This window comes from Pinus tabuliformis, chromosome 8 (genome assembly GCF_031772625.1).
Source record: "Pinus tabuliformis cultivar Carrire ecotype Pingquan chromosome 8, CPIR1, whole genome shotgun sequence".
Taxonomy (NCBI): Eukaryota; Viridiplantae; Streptophyta; class Pinopsida; order Pinales; family Pinaceae; genus Pinus; species Pinus tabuliformis.
In genome coordinates this window covers 232233611-232260555 of record NC_142294.1, presented here as the reverse complement: position 1 = coordinate 232260555, position 26945 = coordinate 232233611, and the positions used below count along the sequence as shown (strand labels likewise).

The 26945-nt window shown below is 34.9% G+C and overlaps 1 pseudogene; it reads left to right on the top strand.

Annotated features, from left to right (window-relative positions):
• Positions 1–1132: 1132 nt before the first annotated feature.
• The window catches only part of LOC149234974 (actin-1-like), a 55431-nt pseudogene continuing 29618 nt past the window's right edge, over positions 1133–26945 (top strand).

Genomic DNA, 26945 nt, shown 5'->3' with positions numbered 1-26945 from the left:
GGAAATGCACATGCATATAGATCCATGGGCCTCATCCATGTGGTTGAGGTACTTGAATTTCTCTATGGATGAAGTGGGTTCCACTTCTGTAGCCATGGTAATCCTGTACAACCCTTTTTGACGAAGGTATTGAGCCATTTGGTCCTTCCATTCGTGATAGTTGTACGGTGTTAGGATCGATTCTTTGGGAAACTCCATTTTTCTGTCGATCTTTGATCTCCAAGTTGTAATACCTACAAAATAAAGTACTGGTGTGCCTTTTATCTAGCAACTTGTGGGCTCTGATACCATGTAAATGTGTTAGAAAACCTGCACAGATGAATCTAGCTAGTAAAGGTTGAACACACAACTTTGCAGAGAAAAAACACTAAAAGAAAATCGAAAGAACAAAAGAATGATTCATTAGAAAATAGGTTACAATGCTCATGATATAGCATTACTGGGTGAAGATCCCAAGGTAATGCACCATAGTGGTGATCAATGAGAGGACTCAACACCTACAACAAGTTCTGGAGAGAACTAGCCAGTTGCGGAGCAAATCAGGGAGTAAATCATGCAGAAGAACTAGCCAGTTGCGGAGTTAAAGAAGGAGCAAATCAGGGAGTAAATCATGCAAAAGGAATCTTGCATGTAGTCCCATGCTCTAACTAAGTGTCTGCATGTAGGTGTGTAGTACTCCAACAATTCTTTGTTGATGTTTGGCATTCCAAGTGGTATTGTTGACGTATTTCTCCTGAAAATAGAGTGTGGAAAACGTTTAGAGTGGATCCATTGGAACAATTATTCAATATTTAGCATGCTCTATAAAATTATTTTCTGAAATGAAACAATACATTGTTAATAGGATTTCAAACTCTGAAAATCTATATATTCAAATTTCAAATGGTTTTAATATGATAATGTCACGTCCCCTGAGCTTATGTTGATTGCTGATTTTTTTCTATAATAAGATGGATATGGGTGCGGTCATTATTTGACCGTGTTTATATCCCTCCAATTCTGGAGTAATTTTCATTTTTTTTTCAATTGAATAAATCATACCTGAAACAACTCTCAAATAATTTTCAATCTGATTTCAGCCACTTGTCTGTGACAATGGATCTAGTATACTGAATATTAGCTCAGTTTGAACTTGAAGTATCCAGTCAAGCAAGGAATTATTACCAACTGGGATGAAATGGAGAAGATTTGGCATCATACATTTTACAAGAACCTACAAATTGCTCTAGAAGATCACCCTATCCTTCTCACCAAGGCACCTCTGAATCCCAAGGCAAACAGAGAGAAGATGACCCAGATTATGTTTGCAACTTTTAATACACCTGCAATGTATGTCGCACATCAAGCTATCCTCTCTCTCTTTGCAACTGGCAGAACAACTGGTAAGCATGTTGTGTCATCTCCAAAATTGCAAAATTAAATTTAATTTTGATTTTCAAGAATATATTATGTATTTGAATTTAGGTTTTTGTGATCTCTATTATAAATGCGATAAATTTATTATGTATTCAAATTTAGATTTTTGTGATCTCTATTATAAATGTGGAATTTTTATTCTACAAAAATCACATAAATAAATTAGTTCAAAATATATTTATTTATCTTGTTCAGAAAATAAACCATCCTAGAGAGATATTTCTTTATCTTTTTCGGAAGATAAACCATACTAGTTTATTTATATGATTTTTACGAGAAGAGAAAAAAAAACAAACAATAAAAACAAAACTCTCAACATTCAATTTATCATGTATTTGATATGCAGGTATTGCTCTTGACTCTGGTGATGGTGTCACCTACACAATTCCAATACATGAAGGGTACGTTCTTCCTCATGTCCCCGGGTTAGATGTTGCTGGTCGGGATTTAACAGATGCAATGATGAAGATGCTGACTAAGAGAGGGTACTCATTCACCACTATTGCAGAGAGTGAAATTATTGGTGATATGAAAGAGAAGGTTGCTTATGTAGCCCTTCACTATGACTAGGAGCTTGAGACAGCCGAAACCAGTTCTTCAATGGAAAAGAGTTATGAGCTTCCCGATGGGAAAGTGATGAGCATTGATACAGCGCATTTCAGATGTGCTGAGGTCTTGTTCCAACCTTCTCTCATTAGAATGCAAACTGCTGGCATTCATGAGGGAATTTACAACTCCATCATCATGTATGACAAAGATGTGAGAGATGACCTGTATGGAAATGTTGTTGTCAGTGGAGGATCTACCATGTTTCCTAGTTTTGCAGATCGTATGAGAAAAGAGATCACTGCCTTGGCTCCACGTAATATGAAGATTGAGGTGGTTGCGCCTTCCAAAAGGAGGTATAGTGTCTAGATTGGAGGATCAATCTTGGCATCTCTGTGTTAGCAAAATAATGATTCTATAATGCGGAATAAATGCTTAAAAGAATCGAAAAAACTTTAACACCTAAGAAATCATACCTCCGGCCATTGATGCTTGCTCACACTGTTTATTCTTTAACAGGCTTATGATTTCACAAATAATTTCCAGATTTCCACTTTTGTTTTTGATCTTGAAAAGATTCGTTACGCTTGTGGCAGTCCCTTCCTTTGTGCTAATATGGACTTCAATTTGCTTTGGCCCCAAGCACTGAATGATGCCGACCTCTGGACTCTTCTTGGAAAATCTCTTAGTTTTTCTCTACTCGTGGTTTTTCAATTCTATATGTAGGCGACAGTGTTGGTGAGACAAAACAATTTGAGCCAAAATACATTTGAAAGAAATAGCACGGAGTTTGAGTTTTCGCAGGTCCTCCTCCTTAACAACTAGAAATATTGAAATTTTGATCCTGGCAGAGAGTATATCTCGGGAGCATGCGATTCACCAAATATGACAATCTCAGAAAATCTATGAGATTGAATGAAGGCAACCTGCAGACTTTTTCTTTCACCCGTGTGGCACTTCCAAGCTCTGCTCACTCTGATTTGATGGTGTAAGGCTGAAGGGGATTGAGTGAGTGAGCTTGGGGACCAAACAGAAGTATTTATAGCCAAGCTTCCATCAAGCTTTAGTTGGCTATGTGTCAAGTGTTCCACACAACATGGTAGAGAACTGCAGTGGGAGTAATGGACCACTCCAGGAGCTCCCAACAAGAAATTAATCAACAGCAGATGGTTTCCATAATTTTTGGAATGGGCGGCAGATGGTTAACGGAATCGGCGGCAGATTTGGTTTCCGTAATAAATCGGCGGCCGTAAAGGGAGCCGACTCGGTGACAGTTATGGGAGCTTAACATTCTCCCACTTGGTCCATACTTCCAATCTTAATGTCTCATCTTAAAACCCATTGATAATCTGTATTAAGTAATAGATACATGAATCATGGCGATAAGTCCTCTAATGACGAGTATTATCTTCCATGTATTACTATGTATTTATTCTTATTATAATTTATGTGTCAAAAATTTCTTAATGAATAAACCTTATGTTTATTCTTGGTCCTACACAGATGAATTCTCTCAAATCAAATTAAGGTGCACATAAATATTAGGAATACGTCACAATGAATTTCATTAAAATAACATTGTCCATACAATGAGAAACTACATAATGGAACTAAGTCCCATATTCATTACATGATCCTTGAATTTCAACGGTGGCATGCCCTTAGTCAAAGGATTAGCGATCATCAACTCAGTGCTGACGTGCTCAATGACCACTTTCTTTTCTTTAACACGTTCCCTTATAGATAAATACTTAATGTCGATGTGTTTATTTCGACTCCCACTTTTGTTGTTTTTAGCCATAAAAACAGCAGTTGAATTGTCATAATATATTCTCAATGGCTTAGAGATAGAATCCATAATTCTAAGTCCAGAAATGAAACTCTTAAGCCATACACCATGTAAAGTAGCCTCAAAATAGGAGACAAACTTGGTTTCCATAATGGAAGTGGAAATCAAGGTCTTCTTGGCACTCCTCCATGATACAGCTCCACCGGCCATCATAAAAATGTATCCTAATGTTGATTTGCATGACTCAATACATCCAGCAAAGTCAAAATCTGAGTAGCCAATCACTTCCAAATTGTCCATCCGTCTATACATAAGCATGTAGTTTTTGGTTCCTTGAAGGTACCTCATTACTTTCTTTGCAGCTCTCCAGTGGTCTAAACCTGGATCACTCTGATATCGTCCCAACATTCCCATAACAAATGCAATGTCAGGTCTTGTGCAGACCTGAGCATACATTAGACTTCCGACAACAGAAGCATATGGAATGTTCTTCATTTGTTCCCTGTCAAAGTCGTTCTTCGGGAATTGGTTCAAATTGAACGTATCACCCTTCACAATGGGAGCTACACTTGGTGAACAATCCTTCATCTGAAATCTCTCTAAAATTTTATTAATATAGGTTTCCTCAGATAGACCCAATATGCCTCGAAATTTGTCTCTATGGATCTTAATGCCAATGACATAAGATGCCTCACCCATATCCTTCATATCGAAATTTTTAGAGAGGAATTGTTTCACCTCACGTAGCAAACCCTTATCATTGGTTGCTAGCAAAATGTCATTCACATATAAAACAAGAAAACAAATTGTACTCTCGCTGACTTTCAGGTATATATATTGATCCATAATGTTTTCTACAAAACCGAATGAAGAAATTACATTATGGAATTTAAAATACCATTGGCGGGATGCTTGTTTTAAACCGTATAAGGATTTCTTTAGCTTGCAAACCAATTTCTCACCATCACTAGTGGGCAATCCTTCAGGTTGTTTCATGTAAACCTCCTCTTCTAGATCTCCATTGAGAATGTCGTTTTCACATCCATTTGTTGCAACTCCAAGTCAAAATGGGCTACTAATGCCATAATAACGCACAAGGAATCTTTCTTATATATAGGAGAGAAAGTCTCCATGTAATCGATTCCTTCTTTCTGAGTGAATCCCTTAGCAACGAGTCTTGCCTTGTATCTCTCAATGTTGCCCAATGAGTCTTTCTTTGCCTTAAAGACCCATTTACATCCAATGGCTTTTGCACCATTAGGCAACTCAACAAGATCCCAGACTTCGTTACTCTTTATAGAACTCATCTCTTCCTTCATGGCTTCATACCATAATTCTGATTCTTTGCAACTCATGGCTTGTGAAAAAGACTTGGGATCATTTTCGGCTCCAATGTTGTAGTCAGATTCTTGCAGATACACAACATAATCATCAAGAATTGCTGATCTCTTTAGTCTAATAGATCTTCTTAATGTTGTACCATCATATTCCTGAGAAGTATGTGGTTCAACTCGTTGTTCAAAAGTTCTTGGCAACTCTTGAACTACCTGATCTACTGGAATGCCATCAACAACTTATGGAACTTCAACAATTGATTGTTCAACACTAGTTTGTACTTGAGGGATGTTTTGAACAATAACCAATCTATCACTTAAGGTAGAAGGTTGAGATTCTAAATGATCCTTCTCAGAAACTATGTTCCTGGTTTGATTTCTCCCACTGATCAAGTAATTTTCAAGAAACTTTGCATTTCTTGATTCCACAATCCTAGTGTTGTGAGATGGATAATAAAATCTGTAACCTTTAGACCTTTCAGCATATCCAATGAAATACCCACTAATGGTCCTTGGGTCCAGCTTCTTCTCTTGTGGATTATATATTCTTACTTCAAACGGGCATCCCCAAACGTGCATATGTCGCAAACTCAGTTTCCAACCTTTCCATAATTCAAATGGCATTTTAGGAACAACCTTGGTTGGAACTCGGTTTAATATATACACTGTTATCTTAAGTGCTTTAGTCCACAAGGATTTAGGAAGATTGGAGTTGCTAAGCATACTCTGCACCATGTCCAATAATGTTTGGTTTCTTCTTTCTGCTACACCATTCTTGTCGGGTGAACCAGGCATGGTGTATTGGGTAACAATCCCATGCTCTTGAATAAATTTTGCAAATGGCCCAGGTGCTTGTCCATCTTCTGTGTATCTACCATAATATTTTCCACCTCTATCTGATCTCACGATCTTAATTTGCTTTCCACATTGTTTCTCTACTTCAGCCTTAAAGATCTTAAAAGCATCTAATGCTTCATTCTTTTTTATGAAGCATGTAGAGATACATATATCGTGAGTAATCATCTATAAAAGAGATGAAGTATCTCTGACCATGTGTGTCCATGTCTGGACTACATATATCAGTATGTATGATCTCTAATATGTCCGAAATCCTATTGGCACCTTTCTTTGACTTGTTGGTCTGCTTTCCCTTTATGCAGTCCACACAAGTCTCAAAATCAGTAAAATCCATAGTATTAAGTATCCCTTCATTTACTAATCTTTTAATTCTTTCTATGGAGATATGACCTAATCTTCGGTGCCATAATTTAGAGGAATCTTCATTAATAACACATCTTTTAGTGCCAGTGTGAACATGCATTGAATCATAAATGACATTGTTTTGTAAATTAATGTAGTAAAGACCATTAGACAAAATACCATTCCAAACACAATCAGATTTATAAAATAAACTGAAGGATGTTTTTGAAAAGTTAAAGGAATATCCAAAAGGTACAAGCCTTGAAACCGAAATCAAGTTTCTAGAAAAACCTGGAACATAAAAGGTATTTTCTAATTCTAAAACAAAGCCACTACTTAAAGTTAAATAGCATGTTCCTATAGCTTCCACATGCAAACCCATCTTATTTCCTGATAAGATGCTTTGCTCACTTCCCACTAGCTTCCTTAGGTTTTGCAAACCCTGCAAGGAATTCGAAATGTGAATGGTTGATCCAGAATCAATCCACCAGGTGTTAATATTGACATTAACCATATTAGATTCATAACAAACAAACGAAATTGGATTACCTTTGTCCATAAGCCATTTTTGAAATTTGGCGCATGCCTTCTTCATGTGTCTCTTCTTTTTACAGAAGAAACACTTGGAATCCTTCTTGATATCGGCTTGGGGAGGTAATTTACCTTTCCCTTTATGATTGGCTTGAGATTTGCCCTTTCCTCGCATTTCCAGCATTGCACTTTCTCCTAGTTCCATCACCAGTCTCCCTTCCTCTTGAACACACATAGTCATGAGTTCATTAATTGACCATTTATCCTTAAGTGTGTTGTATGAGATTTTGAAGGGTCCGTATTGGTGCGGAAGAGTGTTCAGGATGTAGTGCACCAGGAAGGACTCCGATATTTCAACCTCAAGTTTCTTCAATTGAGCCACAGTGTCCCTCATTTGCATGATGTGCTCGTGTACACCTTTCACACTGGTGAGCCTTAGGGATGAGAACTTCATGATTAGGGTGCTTGCTAGTGTCTTGTCTGAAGTGACGAATAGATCATCAATGGCTTTCAGCAAGTCTCGGACCTTTTCATGCTGATTAATAGAACCACGAATACCAGCTGAAATTTTAGTCTTAATGAACATCATGCTTAGGTGATTAGATCGCTCCCATCATTCATAAAGTGTGATGTCCGCTGCAGTGCTGGTATTAGTCAGTGTTGGTGGTTTATCTTTCCTAATAGCATAGTCTATGCCCATCCACCCCAAATGAAGGAGAACTCTCTCCTTCCAGACCTTATAGTTATCTCCCTTAAGTTCAGGGATATCACAACGAATTTCAGAGAAATTTGCAGGTTGTACAACTGTGTAAAATTAAAGATCACATGCTTATGTTAAATTTGAGGCCTAAAAATAAAATTTCATGCTTTACCAATGTAAACCATGCTTAAAATTGAATCTAATGACATAAAAATTGTCTATGAACTAAATTTTCAATTCAAGCAAATTCAATTATTCTTTATGATAGAATTGATCAAATTATTCACTTAATTCATAATTCTAAAGGATATATTACGATTATAATTCGATATAAATTCTATCTTAGATTTGAACTTTATGATAAAACAATTAATTCATAATTCCTCTAGGTAAGTTATGAATATTTTATCCTAATTAATTATATAAATATAATAAAAATTCTCGTGGGATAAAATTTATTATATTTAGTATAATTAATTACAATTAATGTCTAAATATTCTTTATGTGATCCTAATCAATCATAATATATAATATTATTTAATTAGAGATGTTGTGGCTATTCTCTAATCAATTAAAAATTATATGGATCACTTAGACATTATTTCTTTTATGCATAAAAATTAACTTGATATGTGAATAATTATAAATTGCATAAATAAAACTATAATATTCATGCATAACATTCAACGAGTATACTCATCCAAAATAGCATGTATTAATTAGAGCAGAAATAATTAATTCATGCAAATTAAATATGAGCATAGTTATAAATTTGCACAACAATTATACAAATTGCATATAATTAAACCAAATAAATATTATAAGCATAAAAATTGTGCAAAAATTAGACATATTTCCAAATAAATGCCTTAATTCAGAAAATTCTCAAATATGGCATTGACCCAGACAGAGCATGTCTATAAACACCAAGGCAGAGATAAAACAAAGGCTCTGATACCAAATGTTAGCAAAACAACGATTCTATAATGCAGAATAAACGCTTAAAAGAATTGAAAAAACTTTAACACCCAAGAAATCATACCTCCAGCCATCGATGCTTGCTCACGTTGTTTATTCTTTAACAGGCTTACGCTTTCACAAATAATTTCCAAATTTCCACTTTTGTTTTTGAACTTGAAAAGATTCGTTACGCTTGTGGTAGTCCCTTCCTTTGTGTTGATATGGACTTGAATTTTCTTCGGCCCCAAGAACTGAATGATGTCAACCTCTGGACTCTTCTTGGAAAATCTCTTAGTTGTTCTCTACTCGTGGTTTTTCAATTCTATATGTAAGCGGTAGTGTTGGCGAGACAAAACAATCTGTGCCAAAATACATTTGAAAGAAATAGCACGAAGTTTTAGTTTTCGCAGGTCCTCCTCGTTAACGACCAGAAATATTGAAAGTTCGATCCTGGCAGAGAGTATATCTCCAGGAGCATGCGATTCACCAATTATGACAATCTCAGAAAATCTATGAGATTGAATGAAGGCAACCTGCAGACTTTTTCTTTCACCCATGTGGCACTTCCAAGCTCTGCTCACTCTGATTTGATGGTGTAAGGCTGAAGGGGATTGAATGAGTGAGCTTGGGGACCAAACAGAAGTATTTATAGCCAAGTTTCCATCAAGCTTTAGTTGGCTATGTGTCAAGTGATCCACACAACATGGTAGAGAACTGCAGTGGGAGTAATGGACCACTCCAGGAGCTCCCAACAAGAAATTAATCAACAGTAGATGGTTTCCATATTTTTTGGAATGGGCAGTAGATGGTTAATGGAATCGGCGGCATATTTGGTTTCCGTAATAAATCGATGGTCGTAAAGGGAGCCGACTCGGCGACTTTTATGGGAGCTTAACACTTTGAGCATATTTCAATAGGTAATTATCTGCAATTTTTTTGTTTTCTTTGTAATTTATATGTATGGCAACATTTGAACTTTGATAGTTAATGTTTTTGCATGCAGATGTGGATTATCAAGGTTGACTATAATGAATATGGTCCATCAATTGTTCACAGAAAGTGGTTTCCCATTTCATTGGTTTAGTAATTTTTTAAAAAGCCGAAGTAGAATTGTTTTTGTAATCTATTTGAGGAAATGGGTTAAATCATTGATATGCTCAAATGTATTTTTAAATAAAGAGGATACTCACGAAATTTTGAATGAAATAATGATTTGCTAATCAGTCAGAAGTGCTTTGGGGGGTAATTATTGTTTTAATGTTGGGATGTATTTTTATATAAAGAGGATACTCACTTAATTTTCAATCAAATATTGATGTGCTAATCAGTGAAAGATGCTTTTTGGGATACCGAATGTACTTTTTATGTTTAATTTTTCTTAAAATTAGATAAAAACCAATTCCTAGCTTATTTTGATTTGCTAACCCTCTGAATATTTGGCAATCTGACTGATATGGGTGTGGCCAATAATTTGACGGCGCCCATGTTTGTACGGTTGCCGAAGATTTAGGGAATTGGTAATTGAGATAAGGATACCCAAAAACTAAATTCTAAATTCTAGATATTTTACTTAAAGTAATTAACTAATTAATTTCTACGTCATAAATTACCATAAAATTAATTAGTACAATCACATTAAAAATATTAATGTAGTTAATATAGCTGAATTTATAAATATTAAAAAAAACTATTGCAACAAAAAATTATTGTAAGACAAAGAAAAAAACTATTGCAACACTAAAAATGTCTTACTAATTTACACATTTACCTATTTTTAAAATTTATTAAAAGTCAATGCAACGTTGAAATAAAAAACCTGTCAATAGATCCTCATCCACCTTAGGTTGAAATAAAGAACCTTCAACAATTATTCTCATCACCCAAATTTAAAACGAGTTGTCTTTAGTGCGACTTTTTGAAAGCTTTTTCGGTTTGAAAGCTTTTCTGGTGGGGTTTTCAGGTCTAATTTCTCTAAAATCCAACATGAATTTATTGAAATCACAAGCTTGATGAGTAACCCTTGCACAATCCAAACGCCTTACAGGTTTTTCACAAATCAAGATTTTATCTCAAATTTTTCCACTGAATTCTAACACCTGAAAATCTAAAATATCACACTAAAGATAACTACAATTTAAAATATATATGAATAATATAATATTTTGTAATGTTTAATAAATTATTATAAATAATAAAAATAATTTTAATGAAAAAGATATTATTGAGTATGTCAAATATTCTTTTAACACAATATAATATTAACAATAGATATATTTTGCCAAATATTAATTTATATATCAACAAATTAACATATCTATTATAAATTAAATTTTAAATATAGATCGAACATGTATAACTCTGTTATAAAAAATTTGAAGTAGAATAAGCTCGAACATATATATCTCCGTTACAAAATATTTAATCTCCTATTGTAAATATGGACGAGTGTAATGATTCAACCTCGACCAATAAAATAATGTACACATTACCGTTGAGATGAACGGATAGTGACAAAAGTATCGGGTGAAGAATTTGATTCTCGAAATTTATTTATTTTTTTGTTTAGAAATTTTTAATCGCTAAAAATATTGAATGCTTAGATTTCTAATATCATTAGAAGAATGTAGAAATCCAACCCAAAACAAATATTCTATATGAAACATTGAAAGAAAACTGTTATGTATTTTATTTGGGAATTGTCTATAATGCGACTTTTTGAGATTCCGGTGATGGAATCAGGCGGAAGAAATTGAGATGAAATCATGATTTGTTGCAGTTAAAATGGTTTTTTAACTGCATATTCGGATTCAGCACCCTGAAAAACCCCTGGGACGGTTTCATTGTGCAGAAATTAGCTATCAAACTTGGATTCCATAAATTACTGCCGGATTTTCACCGGAAAAAATCGCCGGAAATGTTTTCAAAAAGTCGCGTTAAAAACTATTCCTTTTATTTGTAGTTATGAATAAAGGTACAAAGTTTAATAGCACTACCTACTACTATAATAATATATACAAATTTTAATGTCGAGTAGTTATGAGTACAATGATAATCATTATGAATTATTAAGAAGAGTAATTATGAGTTGTTGCTAATAAGATTGGCCTTACTGAAAATCCACGCATCTTACCATGGTTCGTTCACCACCAGCCCCATTCTTCTTTTACGCAATTCCTTCACAATTCAATCAAATCTATTAAACCATACACATAGCTTTGAATGGTTGTAGCAACCAGAACTTTTCTCGCCTCTGAATGAATCAACATTAAACATATAAACGATAATTTTAGAGGTCTTTGGTCAATTACACCTTCTCGGTTAGATGGAAATTAGATGCAGGGTTGAATGGGAACTTACAAATCCACCACCTTTCCTTTTTAGCTCTTTTCAGCCTATACAATACCGATATGATTCAATACTCTCCTATTAAATTCCATATTAATAGAATCAAATCCACAAAGAGTCTACGCAGAGGAATCGTACGCAAATACACAGAGAGATTCTAAAGTCATAATCATCCCTTACTAAAAAAATATGTACTTTTAGGTTTTACGGACTTCCTGTCTGAGTCCCTCTTCAAATGCATTGGGAGTTTCTTCCTCTCCAAATTCATAAAATCTCTAATTCAGGGGAGCTGCCCTACACTATTGCACACACTCACATATACATAATATATTGGTTGGAAAATATCTCAACAGAAACATTAAGAATGTGACATCTGTCTAGTAGTCGTAGACTTGTTACATTGAAAAAGGCCCACTTGGCCAGTCACTAAAAAAAACTAACAACTCGGTAGAATTACAAAGAGACACATGGCAAATTTACAGCCTACGATTTCTAATTTGTACAATTTACCCACGAGGGAAATTCCTTTCCCTGTAGAAAATTGGAAAAAAATATGGGGTCGATCCTCTTGCATCAAACTCGGCAGGTAGAAAATTTTTGACCTCTTGGTCAATGGCCTTCAATAGGTGTAGAAAAAATTTGACCTCTTGGTCAATGGCCTTCAATAGGTGAAACCCTCAAGGGTCCCAAACTTTATGTTGTAGTTGCCCACTTAATTTTCTTTGTTGGATTGATGTTTCATTAAGTTCTCCTTGGTCCCATACCTTACTTTGCAGCTGCCCATAAACTTGATCATGTTGTTGCTCCAATCCCGACTTTAGTCTGCTAGGATCCCAAGTTCCTTTTTGTTGTGTTCCACTTGTCTCGCTGAGATAATATTATACAGTTAGCTTACTATATGTTGTCCTTCTCCTTCCATGATCCTATATTTTGTTTTGCAGTTGTCTCACCTTCACCATGTTCCCGCAATGTTCCATAGTCAACCATGTGCTGGAACTAATTACCATTTTCTCATCACTATACCATTCCCTGGGTACTTCCCTTATCAACATCATGATTTCCTCAACCTCCATGTTCGGTCTACACTCTTGCAGGTACATGTTATTTCTTCTTTGTTGGTCCAAATTGTTAATACCAATCAATCCCATCAGTGTCTGTATGATCTCAATCTCTACGTCATCATATGATCTTCATTCTTTTGCATCCTCATACCAGTAAATAAGATGAAGTATTACAAATGTTTGGCAAATTTCTATCACTGTGTGTTTCCCTGAACTCCCTGATTTCCAATGAAACAAATTTTCCAGAGACACTAATCTCATCATTTTTTTCTTCTCCTTCTCTTGACAACATTTGCTTTCCTTCTTTTTCTCCTACAATCATACCTTCAACAGTTTGCTCATCATTACCATACAACTATGATTCCTTGACCATTTCATCTTCCCTCAATTCTTTCGCTATACTCTATATGCATTCTTCTCCAATTCTGGGATCTTTCAACCAATCCTCTAGAGAGCTTAAATCTTTCTCATACCATGGAAATGTAGTAGTTGTACATTGTTTTACATCTTCCTTGCAAGCGTCTTCAGTGACATTCCAGTTTTTCATTTTCACTCCTCTTTGTAGCATCCTTACAATGTTGTTTTTCACCATTTGTGTGGCTATGAGTCAACCTCACAACTACTTTCATATTTTCTTGCTTCTACTATTTTGAAGTCGTCTTTGCACCTTCACTCTTTTGGACCTGGCGTCCATGTTCTTCCCCTACAAAATTCACACATAAACTATCAGCATGAGGCTTCTTTGCCTCTATTGTTGTCAGCAGTCCTTCCCTTGGTGCATAGGCCTTCTTTTTTTTCATTCTAAGAGAACATTGATTATTTCCTTCTTCTTTCTCATGGTTGCTAAGTACCATGGTCACTCTTAGAAATTGCTTACAAGTCATTTCTCTTTGTCTGTCTTCATGGAACAAGTTTATTTTTCCTTGCTTCTGTCTCGGAGAAACTGCCTTGTCTTGCTTTGAGGACTATCCACCATTTTCTATATTATTTTTCCTCCTTGGAACAACTTAGTACCCTCATCCTCCTTTTGGTCTAGTCGTCCATTCTCCTCCCTTGCAAGACTTGCATTCACATAAATTCACCAATCTTGAAAAAAAAAGGCCTTGTAGTATCACATGGTGCTTTTTCCATCCATTCCTCTGTTAGCTTTATGTGTTGATTTGTCACGAGACTTCCACTTAGTGTCTCATCACCATTATCAGGTTGTAGTTCCTTCTGCTACTTTGGAATTTCCATATAGTCCATGAGACTTTCAAGCAGTCTCTCTTCATCATTTTTTCTAAGAAGGGCTCCATCCACAATATCCATGACAACCTCAAATGGCTACCCTTCTTCATCGTGCTTATGGCCTGCACATAAAATCACTTGGTAAGTTTGAAAAATATTAGGCTCTTGAGCCTCTGTTGGTGCTCTTTGCATCACTTGTTGGTTTGGAATTCTCCCACAGTCCATGAGACTTTCCACTAGTCTCCTTTCCTTATCTCCAAGGAATTATCTCCCTTCTTCTTTTTCTTTTGGGTCAGTTTCTGTGAGATTTTATTCTTCCATCTAGGCTTTTATTAAAGGCCTCATCCCCTGCTTCCCTAGCTCTCTAGATTTTCGTGATTTCCTCTTAAATTCCTTTTGTTTAACAAATAACTTGAACATCCTCCTTAGGTTCTGTCTCTAGCATGCGTCCCTCTTTTGTAGTAGCTACATTAGCACATTAAGTTTGTGACTTCAACTAAGTCATATGCTTTTCAAAATCTTCATCACTCATCTTCCTCGTGTCATTTCTCTTGTCATCCTTCTCTCCTTTTTTGTGGATTTTAATCAAAACTTCATTTTGACCATCAATGGTCACCTTCTTCTTCTTCTTCTTCTGTATGAACTTCTCCATGCTCATCTACTAGCTACACCCTAGCCATGTAATAAGCCTCACCTTACTTATTACATGAACACGACACCTCCTCTTGGTTATTGGTGTCCTTCTTGGTTCCCTCCTTTGAAACCTCTTGACTACTCATTTCTCCTTCTACGATTGTTGCACCTTCTGCTCACCTCTTGATAACTTCACTTGTTCTCTCCTCTTGAGGATCTCCTGTCCTCTTCATTATTCAACCGCAACCAGGTTCTCCTTCTCTGTTGTAGGTTCCTTTCTACCATAGTCCTTAAGAACACTATTGGTTCTCTCCTAAAATAATATCACAATAATTTTGCTACCCAATTTCTCATCAAACAAAATTTCAACGGCGAAATTATCTTTATCTAGATGTACTATACTCCCAAATTTTCTTTGACAACTCCTCTTGATGCAGGAGAATCCAGCTAAGGGAGGTCATGGCTGGAGTATTTGTCTTTGTAGACCGGAAGGAGTTTCAGTTAGTTTTTTTTAGTTCCATTTAAATTTCTAGTTAACAACATTTAGGACTTTATGCTAAGTTTAAGGCTGTCCCAGCCACTGTTCATTTTTATTTACTGTTCTTTTATTTTTAATTTATTGTTTCAACTTAACTTTAGAATACAGACAAGGATGAACAGTTATCAAAGAATAACTAAAATGTAACTACTGACAGTTTAAATAACTGTACAGTGATCTTTAAGAGGGAAGGAAAAAGCCACTGTAATCATCCATCATAGTATTGAATAAAAAAGAAGCATGCAATCATTTTGAGAAGCAAGAAAATATGAGTCCATATATTTTGCAGCCTAAAGTTATTTAACTAAGTTCATCTATCCATTTCCTAACAGTGACAGAGAGCAGAAATCATCACAGAGGCAAGAAGAAAACACAGTTGAGTTCCATAAATCAATAGAGAGGGTTTGCAGGAGAGTCGAATACAACAAGCATCTACAGGTACCAATGAACTCGTAACATTTCACATTTACTATCTTTCTTTTCAAAATCTCTGTGCATATATATAAATTTACAGTCCAAGATAAAGTCACAGACAACCGAACAACGAAACAGAAGCCATCCATAATAGGCCGAACATAACCACGAGTTCATAAGTTAACCACAGAGCAGACATAATTACATAAGTTAACAGCCCGGAGGCATAAATACACAAGACCATGAAACAGTGAGGCCGAAGCCACAACCCTTGACAACAGACCCAGAGAAGACTGCAAACAACAAACTCTTCAAAACTGGCAGACAGAGAAATGACAAGGCACGATCCTACCCAATACAAGAGAGTAGGTGTTAGGGCAGAGACCAGTGGCCGACGAGCCCAGTTATTCACCTGTAGTGGCCACCAAACAAGGCTGTAAGAATCCAAGACAAGAACCATAAAAAGAAAATGAAAACAGAGACAAGGGTTTAAGGAGAGTTCACTTACCAGAGGAGCCAAGTCCTTGTGAACGAGGGAGGAAGCCGTAGACCAAGGTCACAGTCGCCAGAGCGCCCACTACTCACAAGGAGCGAGAATAATCAGTAACAATAGAAAATGAAGCAAAACCTTAAAACGGGGAAGGAGAGCTTACCTCTGTTCGAATGTCAGATGAAATCTGAGGGTCGAGCCACCCCACGACCGTGACCTGCAACAGAATGACAAGCTTACATTCAAAACATGAGGCGCAAACCTTGAGGAAAAAAGTATAAGCGAAACCACACAACGACAAACAAATTTATAGAGCCGAGGCAACCCAAAAGTATAGCTGAAGTAGCGCCCGCAGAGCCACAAGATAGGCGGCCAACATAGGACAAAAGTCGAGGGTTTCATGCCCACGAAGCCGAGCTTCGAATCGATATACAGAACCGACAAATAGAGGAGCATTGCAGCCACAGCCGAGCCATACGGCCGAGGAAAAGAAGAGACCAGTGTACAGCTAACCACAATCATTACCAGAGCTTGCAGACAGAGACCCTCACGGAGAACCATCCCGAGAATAGGATAACCAAAGCCCTCGAGGAGCAGCAGCCTGAAACCAGTAGTAGAGACCTCACCTCGACGGAGCAGCAGAGCACTGGAGACAGAATGACAAAGGTTAGGGTTTCTTTGGCATAGTGAAGAGGTGGGAGAAGCGAGACCCGAGGATAGGACAATTGTCCTCACAACACTAATTCACCTATACTATGCCATAAAACCAATCAACTATAAAATCATCCATGCAATCACACATTAAATGATATGTTGTAAGTGATCAGGGTTGGTCCCATCACCTCTTCAACCCTCTGTGTTTCTATGTTTCCTTTTGATCGAGGCACCTCCGAAAACACTTAGTGAAATTTTCGAGCATGCGTAAATCTTCGTAAAGGTTACTGAAGTGGTTGTGATAGTTGTTCATCCTGAAGAAAGGAACACTTTCTGACCTTGAAAAAACAACACTATCCTCTAATCTTTTTTCAACAGAAACTTCCTCATGAGTCAAATATGGAGAAAACACAAACTGATTTAGAATAGGAACCCCCCCACATCATTATCAGATTCAAAATAGAACTTCTTAGATGCAAATTTCTCCAAATGAGCCAGTTGCCTATCAACAGTGAAATTATCTTTATTTGATTCAAGGAAAATAACATCTCTGGAAAGAATGAACTTTTTATTTTCTTCATCATAGAGTCGGTATTCTTTGGAAGTATTAGAATAACCCAAAAATATATATTTTTGACTTCTTTATCCTAATTTATTTCATTGTTTCTTAGGAATCAAAGCATAACATTTTGATCCAAAAACTCTAAAATGTTGAATAGTTGGGAGTTGATCATACCAAAGTTGATAAGGAGTTATGTTGTTAATAACAGAAGAAGGACAACGATTTCTAATATAAGCTTCACAAAGAATTGCTTGTCCCCAAAACCTTAACTTCACATTCTTGAAGAACATCATAGATCTTATCATTTCTGTATTCAAGCTTCTGTGATCCATAATGAATTAAGCAAAGTCTTTTGGTAGAAATCACATAAGAGAATTTTTTGGTCGACGCGTTTCAAACCAACAAGTGTGGTTCATCATCAGGACCAGATGATGAACCACACTTGTTGGTTCGAAACGCATCGGCCAAAAAATTCTCTTATGTGATTTCTACCGAAAGACTTTGCTTAATAGATCTAATCATATTAAGTAAAGTTCTATTCATGCGTTCTGTAATGCCATTCTGTTGTCGATTATAAGGTATAGTAATTTGATGTTTGATTTCATTGTCCTTCAAATATTGTTCAAAGGCATGAGAAGTATACTCGCCATCGTTATCAATTCTAACAATACCTATATCCTGTTGAGTTTCATTTTTAATCATTAAATGAAAAGTTTTAAAACTTCAAACAATTGTGATTTATCTTTCAACAAATACACCCAACACATTCTGAGTAATCATTAATAAATTTCAACACATATTTATTTCCATTTGTAGTTGCAATAGACATAGGTCCACATAAATCTGAAAGTATGAGACCTAATTTTCATGAAGATGTGAAAGAAGAACTATCAAAAGGTGGTTTAGAATGTTTTCACAAAATATAAGCATCACAAGGTGTAATTTTTCTTGGAATTGTAGGAAGACCTTTAATACCTTTCTTTTTCATAATTTTGATACTGTCATAATTGATGTGACCAAATCGACCATGCCACAACATGCCGGGATACAAGATATCACTTCGCTGTGCCAAAAAAGTAGAACTTTCACGAAAATTAGTAGATGAAATACCATTTAACTTTAAAAGTGTACATTCTTCTACACCGGTCATAATAATTGCATGATCATATGCTCTTCTTATCTCAGTGATGCCATAAAGAATATGAGTAGAATGTCCCTACTGCCAATCGTGGATAAAGACATCAAATTTCGTTGAAACTGTGGAATATAAAGTACATCCTGTAGAACATAATCTGCAAGATTCGGTATCTTCAAACGAATAGACCCAATTCCAAATGGTTTAATTTGAGACTTGTCAGCAAAGTAAATAACACCATCAATATCATCACTGAAAGTTTCAAAAAAATCTCGTCTAAATGTCATATGACAAGTGGCTTTTGAATTGAAAATCCAACTATCTCGCCATGAAGAAAATGCAATGTTGAAAACATCATTAACGTTAAAATTAGAGTGAGCGACAATATAATGTGCAGACTCTAATGATTTTCCCTTATTTAGTGGTACCTAATCTTTATTTTCATTTCACTATTCTCTCCTTTCACTGACTTTCTCCCAAGGGATCTTACAGTTAGCAACAATATGACCAATTTTACCACATCTAAAACATTTAATCGTTGGTTTATCATTAAAATTTATTTGTTGTCTATCATTATGTTGTATGTCTCCTTGATTGTTTTGCCCCCTCCGTCCGCCCTCCCCCGTGCCTCTATAATTTCTCCTACTACAACCTCTACTACTTTTATCACCTCTAGAAGTTTCAACATGAGACTTCTGATCTTTTTGTGTAAGGCACAAAGTTTCTACATTAGAGTTTGGTGGGGCCTCTTTCTTCCCAAAGGTCTTTTCTCGCTTAGTTATTTCGTTTACAAGTTTATCAAATGTAATGTATTTTAGTTTCTCACTAGTTTGGAGAGATTCCAAATAGTATTAATACACATGGTTAAAGACTTTTATAAAAGTTGTAAGTTGTAAATCTACTTCAATTCCAATGGCTTTTATATCATGAACAATGACTTTTATTTCAGAAGCACTCTTCAATGGATCATTATCTTTCATCTCCAAATTAAACAACTTCAATAAAAACTTAATTCGTTCGAGTTTGAATCATACAGTTTTTTCAACTTCCTTAATGCTTCAAATGCAATATCACAAGAAACGATATATCGACTTACCTCTTCTCTCACAGATGTAGTTATTAATGCATATGTCTTGTTGTCTTTCGTCACCCAAATTGCACGATGTTTTTCGTAATCATGCGGCTCTGGTGCAATTTCTTTTCCATCACTATCCTTCTTGCCTTGACAAACTTCCCACAAATTATTAAAAATAATGACACTTTTAAGCTTTCTAAACCACTCTTTATAATTCTCCTTTCCATTAAAAACAACTCAACTTTGAAAAATATTAAAATCATAATTATTTTTTAAACCAAATAACTTCTTGAGCGATAAGCTTCGAAAATAATCTAATTGGTCTCTAATTTCAAATCTTGTTCCTCCTTTGAAAAAACTTAAATACAACTTCAATTTCACGAACCACAAAAATATGACTTAGATATTTTTTACTGTTTTTAACCACAGTAAAGAAATTCACGCCAAAAAAAAAAAACTTAAATACAACTCTTCATGCTTTAAACTTCAAATTTCAGGAACCCTAAAAATATGATTATCTCTGCGTTCTGCGTTTTGTTTTTTTTTTTTCAGTTTTTAACCGCAATAAAGAAATTCAGCATTGCAAATTGCAATTTTGCATAATTGAATTATTGTTCTTCTCTGCGTTTTGTTTTTTCCACGGTAAAGAAATTCACCAGTGCAAATTGCAATTCTGCATAATTGAATGACTATTTTTCTCTGCGTTTTGTTTTTTTTTTTTACTGTTTTTAACCACAGTAATCACTATTCATGTTTGACTAAGTTTTGCAGAGTCAGCAATTCAAAAAAATCAAACCCTTTCTTATATAAGGAAGTTAGGCCGAATGCTTACTGTTTTTAGGCAGCAGTCACTCGAATATCTTTACAACGAAATCTTTTCAGCGCTTCTCACTGTCTTCAGGTTCGTGCATGGAAACAAACAACCAACTGCGGACAAAGAAATTGTCTTCAGGTTGGTGTATGGAAACAAACCACCACCTGCAGACAAAGAAATTTATAGCATCCACACCGCAGCCTTTTCCACAAAAAAAACGCCCACTCAGCCTTCCGCAGGGTGATCACAACATAATTCAACAAATGTCTTGGCGGTCTCTCGGTCACTTCTCAACAACAGGTTATCATCAAACAAATCAAACAGGTGGTACTATTGCAAATTCATTCTAAAGTTATTGTAAATCCATTCCAAACACTAAAATTCCAGTGCCACTCTTTTAACTTTCCATTTTCATTTTTATGAGTTTAGAAACAATTAATTTATACAAATCTAAATAAACTCCACAACAAAAAATATTTTATTGATAATAAAATATTTTATTTATACATATGCAATTTAAATATAAAAATATTATGTTTAGTTAACTTATTAACTCTAAGAAAAAATATGTAAAATTAATTACATATTATACAATAACAATATTAAAACTACTTTTATCTGTTATGAATACAGTCTCCAATAATTTTACATAATTATAAAAATACTCAATATATATAAATATGCAATTTAATTACATATTATACCATAACAATATCAAAAGATTAATTAACACAGTTATCTGCTATGAATGCAGTCTCCAAATAATTATAAGCGTACTCAATGTGCATATGAATGCGCAATTTTTTCCCAACTCATACCATTAATATGAAAACAATAGCGTACGGGCTCTTTTTGGTACATATATAATTGCTCTGAGTTCACTTTAAAATTGGTGGGTGAGTATACTCTCTTCAATTTAATTTGGTATCAATTCCGGCTTCTTATCTGCATTGCAATGCAAGCTTTCAATCTCCGTATCCCTTTCAATCAAATTCTCCGTCTCCTTTGCCATTTAAGATATTTCCCTCCCTCCAATTTGTTGTATACCTCATGAAATTTTTGTTGCGTTCTCTTACATTATCTGGTTTTTAATTGCATAAAACTTTTCAGCTTTTTTAAACTACTCTCATTCTGTCACTAATCCATGACAATTATCATACTCTGCCCTTGTATACTTGTATGTGCAATTTGCTCTTTTCATGGATTCTTTGTTGATGTTTGGCATTGCAAGTGGTATTGTTGATGTATTGCCCCTGAAAATAGAGTGTGGAAAACTTTTAGAGTGGATCCATTGGAGCAACTATTCAATATTTAGCATACTCTATACAATTATTTTCAGAAATGAAACAATACATTGTTAATAAGATTTCAAACTCTGAAAATCTACATATTCAAATTTCAAATGGTTTCAATATGATAATGTCGCGTCCTCTGAGCTTATGTTGATTGCTGATTTCTTTTCTGGAATCAGATAGACATGGCACGGTCATTATTTGACCACGTTTATGTCCCTCCAATTTTCAAATTTTTTTTTTCAACTAAATAAATCATACTGGAGCAACTCTCAAATAATACACAAAGGATATTCAGCCACTTGTCTGTGACAGTGGCTCTGGGATGGTCAAGGTGAGTCTACTGAATATTAGCTCTCTTCATGATTTAGATCGGATTTGCTGGTGATGATGGTCCACCAATAGTGTTTCCCACTGTTGTTGGTTGCCCACATCACGATGGACAAAATGACACATATGTAGGTGATGAGATTAAATGGAAGAGAAAATTTATCAGTTTGAACTTGAAGTATCCAATCAAGCGAGGAAATATTACCAACTGGGATGAAATGGAGAAGATTTGGAATGCAATGCAAACTGGCGGCATTCATGAGATAATTTAAAATTCCATCATGATGTCTGACGAAGATGTGAGAGACGACCTGTATGGAAATATTGTTGTCAGTGGAGGATCTACCATGTTTCCTGGTTTTGCAGATCGTATGATCAAGGAGATCATTTTCCTGGCTCCACGTAATATGAAGATCAAGGTGGTTGCACCATCCGAAAGGAGGTACAGTGTCTGGATTGGAGGTTCAATCTTGGCATCTCTGGGCATATTTCAACAGGTGATTATCTGCAATTGTTTTTGTTTTCTTTGTAATTTATATGTATGACAACATTTGAACTTTGATAGTTAATGTTTTTGCACACAGATGTGGATTACCAAGGCTGGCTATAATGAATATGGTCCATCAATTGTTCACAGGAAGTGCTTCACATTTCATTGGTTTAGTAATTTTTTAAAAAGCCGAAGTAGAATTGTTCTTGTAATCTATTTGAGAAAATGGGTTAAATCACTGATATGCTCAAATGCATTTTTAAATAAAGAGGATACTCACTCAATTTGGAATGAAATAATGATTTGCTAATCAGTCAGAGGTGCTTTCCGGGATTATTATTGTTTTAATGTTGGGATGTATTTTTAAATCAAGAGGATACTCACTTAATTTGAATCAAATAATGATGTGCTAATCAGTCAGAGATGGTTTTTGGTGTTTAATTTTTCTTAAAATCAGATAAAAACTAAATTTTAAATTTTAGATATTTTACACAAAGTAATTAACTAATTAATTTCTATCTCGTAAATTACCATAAAATTAATTAGTACACTCACATTAAGAATATTAATGTGGTTGATATAGCTAAATTTATAAATATAACAAAAAAAAACTATTGCAATACGGAGAATGTCTTACCAATGTACACATTTACCTGATTAACCATGCATAAAAAGGTTATGGCTCAACTTTATCTTGAAAAAAATTAAATTTAAAAATAGTTCATTTTGCTAAATAAAATTTGTTTATATATTGATTTTCCCATATAATTAGAATATGAACTTTATTAGAATTGGAATAATCTCAAATCCCTAGGAAATTGGTGGGCACACATTTTATTGTAAAATGGACCATTTTGCTGAATAAAAATTGCTTATATATTAATTTCGCCATGCAATTAGAATATGAACTTACTAGAATTGGAATAATCTCAATTCCCTAGGAAATTAGCCGTGACATGAATATAATTTTTTAAATTTATTAAAAGTCAATGCAACCTAACAAATTCTCTAACACACTAGAGTCGTTGATAAGCATTAAAACTAACAAATTCTCTAACACACTAGAGTCGTTGATAAGCATTAAAACTAAGCATATGCTAAGCATATTCCCTTGAGAATCAATCTAGGCCGTCAATTAAAAGAATAAAAAAAAAGGTCAATAGATCCTCATCCACCTTAAATTTAAAATGTGTTGTCTTTATTGCGACTTTTTAAAAGCTTTTCCTCTCTAATTCCTCTAAAATCCCGCAGGAATTTATTGAAGTCATAAGCTTGATGGGTAACCCCTACACAATCCAACCACCCTATAGGGTTTTCACGGTGTTGAATCCATATATATAGTAAAATTTTACCTCAAATTTTTTGCCAAATTTTGATACAGGAAAATCCAAAAAATCGCACTAAAAACAAATCTGATTTAAAATATATATGAAGTGTAATATCAGAGTTAAACAAGGTTACCCCTCTCCCCTACCCTATTTGGCATTTACATCGACAAGCTATAAGGTTGTTTAGAGGAAGCAGGATGTTCTGACACGATCTTAGCTGGGATAGTCATCATCCTTCGTCTCTACGCTGACAATATTGTTCTTCTCACAAGGTGCCCATCTGATCTTGATAAGAAACTTATACCTCTCAAGGATTTCTGCTCTACCATGGGTATGATTGTTAACACCGACAAAACAAAAGTTATGATTATCAAATCGAAAAAGGACACTTATGCTAATTCTATGTATGACAATAGTAACTTGGAGGAAGTGTCTTCCTACAAGTACCTAGGAATTGATATTCATCACAAGTTCAACTGGAACTATAGAATTGAGAAAAGGATTAATGGGGGATGAAAAGCTTATTTTGGTCTTGAAAATAATTGTAAAACGGCAAACCTCGTAATGTGGGATAGAAAGAAGTTCCTCTTTGAAACTTTAGTCACTCTGGTTATCTTATATGGATGTGAGGTTTGGGGTTGTAGCATCTCTACAGAATCCTGGAGAAAGATGGAGCAAATCCAGAAGCGTTTTATAACGTATAACCTCAAAATTAAAAGCAACACACCCTATCCTATTCTCCTTATAGAAGTGGGTCTTTCCCCTATCGAGAGCCTAGCTATGAATAGGCTTTTGTTGTACAAGCACAAACTCAATAATATGGGAGACCATAGACTTCCTAAGCTAGCTTTAAATTCCAGCCAAAACCATCAAGGCTCAAATGAGGTTGGTATAAAGACACCAGGGCCTGGTTAAACAATTGGGAGATCGACGAGAATGTTGCATTGCAAAACATTAATAACAATAAAAATATTGTTACTTCTAAGTTCAAAAAAAAATGTGGTGTGAGAAAGATTTAACAGCTAAAAAAAAAATTAAGATATTATAAGGAGGTCATCAACCCCACCCGAGAAGATCAAAAGTATCTCTCTGTTTTAACTAGCTCAAAGAAGAAAATTAATATAGCCAAGATTAGAACGAACTTTCATGAGCTTCATAGTGAAACAAGTCGTTGGGCAGTTCCTAAAACACCATGGATGGAAAGGTTCTACCATCTTTGTGAGAACATGAACATCGAGGATGAAAATCACTTCCTCTTAGAATGCCCCGTGTACAACCACATTAGATCTCAGTTTCAAAATCTTTGTTGCAACACTGACCTTCCTAGCCTTTTACAATGTCAAAATTACAGACTTTATAAGGAGGTCATCAACCCCACCCGAGAAGATCAAAAGTATCTCTCTATTTTAACTAGCTCAAAGAAGAAAATTAATATAGTCAAGATTAGAACGAACTCTCATGAGCTTCACATGAGCTTCATAGTGAAACGAGTCGTTGGGCAGTTCCTAGAACACCATGAATGGAAAGGTTCTGCCATCTCTGTGAGAATATGAACATCGAGGATGAAAATCACTTCCTCTTAGAATGCCCCGTGTACAACCACATTAGATCTCAGTTTCAAAATCTTTGTTGCAACACTAACCTTCATAGCCTTTTACGATGTCAAAATTACAGACCTTCTTAGCCTTTTACAATGTCAAAATTACAGTGAGCTCGGGAGGCTTCTCTCCAAGCTTTTTGAGCATAGGAATAAAATCTTAATTCAAACTAAATAATTCGTTTCTTTAAATCTGATAGACCAAAGTTTGGTCTCAATGGACTTAACCATCATCATCATCATAATATTTTGTAATGTTTAATAAATATTATAAATAAACAAAATAATTTTAATGAAAAAAATATTATTAATCACATCAAATATTCTTTTAACACACTATAATATTAACAATAAATTATATTTTTCTAAATATCAATTTATATATCAATGAATTAACATATCTATTATAAATTAAATTTTAAAAATAGATTGAACATGTATATCTCTGTTATAAATTTTTAAAGTAGAATAACCTCGAACATATATCTCCATTATAAACATTTAATCTCCTATCGTAAATATGAACCAGTGTAATGATTCGTTGAGATGAACTGATAATGACAAAGGTATCGGTTGAAGAATTTGATTCTCGAAATTTAATATTTTTTTGCTTAGAACTTTTTAATCGCTAAAAATATTAAATGCTTAGATTTCTAATATCATTAGAAGAATGTAGAAGTCCGACCCGTAACAAATATTCTATATGAAACACTGAAAGAAAAGAACCCGATACCTGTTATGTATTTTATTTGTTAATTATGAATGGATAAAATGTTCAGACGAATTAATGCCTTAGTAGTTAGTAGTTAGGGATAAAGGTACAAAGTTTAATAGCACTACCCACTATATACAAATTTTAATGTCTCAGTAGTTATGAGTACAATGATAATAATTATGAATTGTTAAGAAGAGTAATTATGAGTTGTTGTTAAAAATATTCGGCCGTACTGAAAATCGACGCCTCTTACCATAGCTCGTTCACCACCAGCCCCACTCTTCTCTTACGCAATTTCTTCACAATTCAATCAAATCTATTAAACCATACGCATAGTTCTGAATGGTTCTAGCATCCAGAACTTTACTCCCCTGCGCATAAGTCAACATTAAACATGCAAACGATAATTTTAGAGGTTTTTGGTCGATTACACCTTCTTAGTTAGATGGAAATTAGCTGCAGGGCTGAATGGGAACTTACAAACCCACAACATTTCCTTTTTGGCTTTTTTCAACGTATACAATATCGATATGATTGAACACTCTCCTATTAAATTCCATGTTAATAGAATTAAATCCACACAAAGAGTAGGAATCATACGCAAATACACAGAGAGATTCTAAACTCTTAATCATCCCTTACTCAGAAAATATGTACACTTAGGTTTTGCGGAATGCCTATCTAAGTCCCTCTTCAAATGCATTGGGAGCTTCTTCCTCTCCAAATTCATCAAATCTCTAATTCGGGAGACCTTCCTTACACTATTGC